A 7,212-nucleotide genomic window follows, 5' to 3' on the forward strand; every position below is an offset into this window, starting at 1 on the left:
AATGGTGATGAGGAAGGTGTGTTGTTAGAGGCAGTACAGTGGAGAAGAGAGGGAAAAATTGCTCCTATGATGAAATAAAAACTGTTCTCAAGAGATATTTGCTTTTTGCCCTTCAGGTTATGAATCTGCGTGACTTCCTGAGAACTTTTCTGAGCATGTGGTGTTGAGGGTCACGACTGCCTGGGCAGCGGTCCCTAACTTGTCTGCCAAGACTATGCAACAGCTGACAGCTGCCTGTGGAATGAAAGCAAAGGCCAACTTCTCAGAGGTAAGAGACAGGGTCCAAGCAGGAAGATTATGGCGGGTGAGTTAATGCCCCAGAATCTTCAGTTTTCCCCCTTGTCTCCCCAGGACTCACACATTTGCTCCCTAGTTCCCTCAGGACCTATCCATTTGCCTTTAGGTGTGCTCCAAGGCACTGCATTTGTTCTCCTGTCCGTTAAGAAGTCTTTGTTTCTCTCTAGATCCTGCAAGATTACAAGGATCCCTCTGGAGCCCTTCTTCATGCCCTGGAGCCCTCTGTCGGCCCTCCAGCCCCTTTAGCAGCCGTCCGTTCTGCTTTGGCCCCCTCCTTTGGCCTTTTAGTTTCCACCTGCAGACCTCTGTTGGCCCTCTAGACCCCTTAGCGCCCCCTCTAGTGCACTCCGGACTACTCTTTCAGCCTTCTTTTGTGCCCCAGAGTCATCTTCTGGCCTTCCAGCCCCTTTCACACCCCTCGAGTCCCCTCTGAACCACTCCAGAGGCCTTTGTTGTGCCCCGGAGCCCTGCTTTGGTCACCCGGCCCTCTCAGCAACCCTCTAGTCTGCCCTGGACCCGTCTTTTGGCCACAATAGTGCCCTAGAGCTGTCTTCTGGCCCCCCAGCCCTCTGTGGAACCCTGTAGTCTCCTCAGAGTCCCTCCGGAGCCCTCCGTTGGCCCTCCAGCCCCTTTAGCAGCCCTCTATTCTGCTTTGGCCCCCTCCTTTGGCCTTTTGGTTTACACCCACAGACCTCTGTAGGCCCTCTAGACCACTTAGCACCACTCTAGTCCCCTCGGAACCCTTCCAAAGGCCTTTGTCATGCCCTAAAGCTGTCTTGTGGCCCTCGAGTCCCCTTAGGACCCATCTAGTCTGCTCAGAACTCCTCTGGAGGCCTTTGTTGTGCCCTGGAGCCCTCTTTTGGCCATTCACATCCCATAGGAGCTCTTCTGTCTCCTCAGAGCACCTCCGGAGGTCGGTCTTGTTGCCCTGTTTTTATGTCTTGGCCGTGTAGTCTCCTTAGGAGCCCTCTGGTCTCCTCAGAAGCCTTCCAGGTTTCTTCCTTGTTCCTCAGAGTCATGTTTTCTCCATGTAGAGCGCTTAGCACCCCCCTAGTGCCTTCTGGACTACTCTTTCAGCTTCCTTCTGCCCCAGAGCTGTATCTTGGCCCTCTAGACCCCTTAGGACCCCTCTTGTTCCCCCAGAACACCTCCAGAGACCTTGGTTGTGCCCCAGAGCTGTCTTCTGGCCCTCCACACCCTGCAGAACTCTTGTCCCCTCAGACCACCTCTGGAGGTCTTCCTTGCTCCCCAGTTTTTACTTTTTTGGCCATCTAGTGCCCCTAGGACCCCTCTAGGGTGTTCCGGACTACTCTTTTTGCCTTTCTTGTTCCCTAGAGTTGTCTTTTGGTTTCTAGCTCCTTTAGGACTTCTGTAGTGTTCTCAGAATTGTTCCTGAGGCCTCTTATGCCCTAGAGTGCTCTTTTCATCATTCAGTTGCCTGAGCACCCCTGTTTTCCTCTGGGCCCCTTGGGAGGCCTTGGTTGTCCTATTCTGGCTTCTTTTAGTTGCTCTCTAGTCTCTGTAAGAGATGTCTGATCTGTTCTGGATTCTTCTTCAGAGTTTTGTTGTTCTGCACGGATCTCTGTTTGTCCTGTCGAGCCCTGAGGAAGCCCTTTATTTTACTTTGGACTATTCTTTCAGCCTTCCTTTTGTTCCCAAGCTCTGTTTTGGCCCTTTAGACCTTGTAGGACCCCTCTAGTGCCTTCAGAACCCTTCTGGAAGCCTTTTTTGTGCCCTAGAGCCCTGTGTTGGTTCTCCAGTCCTCTTAGCACCCCTTTTGTCTCCTTGTGTGTCTCATTCATCTAGAGAAACAGAGCTCGTGTTCCCCTGGAGATCTACCCATTCTGCCCAATGATCCCTTTTTCTAATTACTCTAGGTACTATATAGGAAACATCTCTCTTTGGAAGAACTCACATTACAGAAGCATACATGTTCCAGGAGTTTATTCTGATCTCTTGCTTTACCCTACAGGAAATGCCACCCTGCTAGAACAGCTGTACTACATGCAGGCCTGAACCAATGACAGGACTGTGGTATAGCGTGCCCTTTATAGGTTATGTGGAACATTGTAGCTTTCTTCCTAAGCATAAGCAGAAGTGATTTCTAGTTTTTAATGCAAAGGCTAGTGCTAGTTAGGGTAAAAAATAACGTACCTCCTGATATTATGGATACAGTATATGAAGTTTCAGTAACCAAGCAGATGGTCTGCTTCATGAAAGAGGTCTGTTTATCCTTTCTGTGCTCTCCATTCTAGATACTGAGTGGAAGAAAAAGCCTTGCTTCTGCCTAGCCCTGTGTATATATGGCTGCCATTGGTTTGCCCCTCCTCTTCCAAGGGCTTGTGGGTGGGTCAGTGGGTGGGGTTAGGGTTACATAAAGCCAGGGTCTGGGGCCAGGGAGTTCATTCTGCTTTTGTTCTGCTGTGGGGGCAGTGCTCTGGAATTGCCTTGGCAAAGAATGGAATTTGAGGAAGTGAAGCTACCCAGGAAGATTTATTGCTGCCTTTGGAGAAGCAAAGGCCATTCCTTAATGTAAGAGCAAGGGGATGGCTCAAGCTGGAGTTGTGAGCATTTCAGAAAGCTGCTTGTTGCAGGCAGTTTTTTTCTTGGGGTCAATATCTTGGTGTGGGGGTGTTCAGGGGTGAGAGAGGGCTTCTGAGTCTCCAGTTGTATCTTCTGTTACCTGTCAGTATTGTTTTCTGGTGTTTCTGTGTTTACTGTGGAAGGAATGCAGCTTCGTCACTGGACTCTTTCAAGAGGATCACACTTGAGGAATTGTTTGTTCCTCTCCTGGACTGCAGACAAGAGGAGACAGCAGAGGTCCTGGGAAAAACATTTCCTCTTACATTTACACCCTAGGTGTGTGGGATGTTTAGGGTTTTTTTGTTTTTTTTTGTTTTTTTGGTAGCATCTCCGGTAACTGGGATGTGTGTGAGGTATTGCTCTCATCAGCTAGTCTGGTTTCTGGCTCGCTTGCTAGATGTTTTGCTGCTCCTCAGAAATATTGTCAGCCCTGTTCAGGGAGATACTGTGTGGGGTTTTTGTGGCATGTAGACTTGTAGAAGAGTCCCGACTTTATCTGAAGAGGGAAGGAAGCATCCTCCCTCCCTTCAAGTGCAGTATGACGAGAAAGGAAGTCACGTCACTGGACACCAAACCCAATTGTGAGTAAGCGCATGTGCCCCAAGGGCTCAGAAACTAACCTACAAACAAGTAACAAGCTCACCTCTTTTCCTACCCAAGCCTCAGTGCTGAGAGGGAAGAAACTGTTGGACTTCTCTGGACCACGAGGAAACCATCGGCAGTCTTGCCTGCCAGCTCCTTTGTTATGTCCGTGCCCCTGAACCCACTGCCACATGCTCTTTGGTGGCTCTGCTTCTGACCCCTACCCTGGGTTCTGGGGCTGTATGCTTTGCTTTTTCAGGTAGTGTGTGGGCCTTTTGCAGGAATGGTTGAGGATTTCAGGTGAGGTAGAATGGGTGATGAGAATGGTGTTTCAGTTGTTCTAGGGCTGGTCAGTGCTGCCTGGCAGCACAGAAACTTTGTTTTGGTTTTGCAGGTGCTGTGGGTGTCCCCCCAGGCACAATGTTGGAGTTTGGAATTGGCACAGCACAGGTGAGCAGAGTGCCCATGGGGCTTTGATGTAGGGTGCTCTTGCAGACGAGGCTGGAGCTGACTGGCCTGGGGGTAACTGCTTTTTCTCTGGTTTGGCAGGTGATGATGGCAAATGAGGTGACCAGAGGAAGATCAGAGAGGATGCAGCTGCCATTGAGGATGCCTCTTGAGGATGGATGTTGACCCAGAGCACTGCAGAAGCTAAGTTGAGGGGCCACGGGTATTGATGTGTCTCGGCTGTGTGTGTGCTGACAGTGTAGTATGGGCTCTTCTGGATGAGTGCTGTGTGTGAGGCAGAGACAGTGGGCGTGCGTGGCAGAAGGTGAGGGTGTGCTAGGCAGGGCAGCTCCAACCTGCGTCTGTGTTGTGTAGTCTATGTGGTGTGTGTTGTAGCTGTGCTATCTTTTGCTCAGGTCTTGATGATGCTCTTGTTCCTTTGTGCTCAAGGAGCACGGCCCACACTGTGCAGCACTAGTGCGGTAGGCATCCGTTGTCTTTTGCTTGGCCTGACTCACCAGCCTTGCACCAATGGATGGCGTCTTGTTCCGTGCAGCCAGCTAAAAGCGGCGGTCTGTTGCACTGGCTTTGCATCGTAGCCATTTGTTGCCGGTCATCTTTGCAGCCATCTTTGAGATCTTGTTGGCCATTCTTCTTCCGTGTGTTTTTGGCGTTCTTTCAGGGTTTTCTTCCCTGTGTCGTCACAGCTTCAGGTCTTTCTTGCTGGCCTCTTCTGCATCAATATTTCTTGCTTTTCCAGCCCCTTTCTGTCATGGGTGGTGGTATTAGACTCTTTTTTGGGCTTATCCAGAGCATCAGAGCTGCACAGTTGTGGCATCGTAGAGCTTTCTGGCCAGCAGCGTCTTATGTGTGGGAATAGTTCTTTTTGTGTAGGGCTCTATTGCATGTCTGTGTCTCATGTTTGTATGTCTGTCTGTGTGTTTGGGGCTGGAGCTGCCTTGCCTGTAGGTGTTAGCAATGGTAGTGTGTGGAGTGTGGCAGTGTTGGACTGGAATGGTGATTGGTCAGCATCTGTGTGCTGCACTTTATGTTGTTGTTTTGCAGATGTGGCACAGTGGTGCGAGTGCCTGCAGGGGACTGGGGAAGACAGGGTCATGTCCTAAGAAGGCGAGCTAGAGATTTGTTGTTGGAAGCAATGTTGTGTGCAGTGGTTCCTGGATCCATTTTTGCTTTGTGCTTGTCAGTGTGGTGCGATGTGCAGAGTGGGTTGCTTGTGCTCAGGAGAGGCATGGCAAGGTGAGAGTTGGTCTGAGAGAGGAAGCAGAGCCTAGCAGAGGGCTGTTGTCTTGTTGGTGCTGTCCCCGTTGCCCACTGCTGTTCTAGTTTTACAGGTGTGGTGACAGGCTTTGGCATGGTGACCCATAGCATGTCAGTTGGGATGCGTGAGTGGAGCAGGCGTGATGTGCTTGATGTGGATGGGCTGTGGTTTTGCAGGTGTCACCTGAGTGCATGATTTCTCTTTGTCTGCAGGTTTTGCAGGAAGTTGTGGAGAGGAGACATTGAGTGCTGACAGGAGCCTGAGCAGCTGAGAGGAGGAGCTTGTTGGGTCAGAGGTTTATTGTGCGGTGGGTGGTGTTGGGCTTCCTGTTGGTGATGTCTTTTGCTCTGTTTTTTTCAGGTACAGTGTGGCCCTTTCCCAGGTATGGCTGGGGATTTCCGGTGAGTGGATTGGCGTCGGACATTGTGGGGCTGGTGAGTGTTGCCTGGCAGAAGAGTAATCAAGAGTAGGTCTTGATGTAGTTCTTGTTCCTTGTGCTCAAGGAGCATTCCATGCAGCACTAGCACGGTAGGCATCCGTTGTCTTTTGACTGGTCTGACTCATCAGCTTTGTGCTAGTGGATGGCATCTTGTTCTGTGCAGGCAGCTAAAAGGGGCTGTCCGTCGCTCCATCTTTGCATTGTGGCCGTTTGTGGCCGATCATCTCTGTGGCCCTCATCGAGGCCTTGTTGGCTGCTCCTCTTTTGAGGCCGCTCTTGTTTTGCGTCTTCCTGGCCTCCGTTCAGGGTTCTCTTCCCTGCGTTGTCACGTGCTTAGGTCTTTCTTGCCGGCCTCTTCTGCATTGATCTGCCTGGCTTTGCCGGGCCCTTTCTGTCACGGGCAGTGGCATTTGACTCTTTTCTGGGCTTGTCCAGAGCATCTGACTCACGCGGTTGTGGTGTTGTAGGGCTTTCTCTCTGGCAGTATCTTATGTGTATGAATAGCTCTTTTTCTGTAGGGCTTTCCTTCGTGTCTGTGTCTGATGTTTGTACCTATGTATGTTTGTTTTGTCTGATTGTATGTCTGTTTGTTTGGGGCTGGAGCTGCCTTGCCTGTGGGTGTTAGCAATGGTAGCATGTAGAGTGTGGCAGTGATGGACTGGTGATCGGTCAGCATCTGTGTGCTGCACTTTATGTTGCTTTTTGTAGATGCGGTGCAGTGGTCTGAGTGCCTGAGGGAGATGGAGGAAAACAGGGTCATGTCCTAAGAAGGTGAGCTAGAGATTTGTTGTTGGAAGCAGAGTGTTATGGTCAGTGGTTCCCTAGCTAATTTGTTTTGTGCTTGTCCACATGGAGCAATGTGGAGAACGGGTTGCTTGTGTGCCGGAGGAGCATGGCAAGGTGAGTGTTGGTCTGAGAGAGGAAGCAGAGCCTAGTGTAGGGCTGTTATCTCGTTGGTGCTGTCCCTGTTGCCCACTGCTGTTCTGGTTTTACAGGTGTGTGGCAGGCCTTGGCATGACGACCCATGGTGTGGCAGTCAGGATTGGTGAGCAGAGCAGGTAAGGGTGTGGGAGCAAATGCTTGATGTGGATTTGCTGTGGTTTTGCAGGCGTCACCTGAGCGCATGATTTCTCTTTGTTTGCAGGTTTTGCAGGAAGTTGTGGAGAGGAGAAGTTGAGTGCTGACAAGAGCCTGAGCAGGTGAGAGGAGGAGCTTGTTGGGTCAGAAGTTTATTGTGCGGTGGGTGGTGTTGGGCTTCCTGTTGGTGATGTCTTTTGCTCTGTTTTTTTCAGGTACAGTGTGGCCCTTTCCCAGGTATGGCTGGGGATTTCAGGTGAGTGGATTACTGTTGGACATTGTGGGGTTGGTGAGTGTCGCCTGGCAGAAGAGTCACTTTGTGTTGTTTTTGCAGGTGCTGTGGGCATCCCCCCCCAGCCACGACGTTGGCATTTGGAATTGGAGCAGTGCAGGTGCGCAGAGTGCCCATGGCTCTTTGGCGGAGGGCGTTCCTGCGGACAAGGCTAGAGCTGGCTGGCCTGGGGGTGACTGCTTGCACTCTGGTTTAGCAGGTGATGAAGGCTAATGG

At 51.0% G+C, this 7,212-nt stretch overlaps 1 long non-coding RNA gene across 1 annotated transcript; it reads left to right on the forward strand.

The window, feature by feature from the left end:
• The first annotated feature begins 6,620 nt into the window (after positions 1–6,620).
• Positions 6,621–6,981, forward strand: LOC136994180 (uncharacterized). The gene is made up of 3 exons (XR_010886306.1): positions 6,621–6,685; positions 6,772–6,826; positions 6,920–6,981. It is a non-coding gene; the product is annotated as an uncharacterized lncRNA (long non-coding RNA).
• Positions 6,982–7,212: the final 231 nt, after the last annotated feature.

This window comes from Apteryx mantelli, chromosome 25 (genome assembly GCF_036417845.1).
Source record: "Apteryx mantelli isolate bAptMan1 chromosome 25, bAptMan1.hap1, whole genome shotgun sequence".
NCBI classification, from domain to species: Eukaryota; Metazoa; Chordata; class Aves; order Apterygiformes; family Apterygidae; genus Apteryx; species Apteryx mantelli.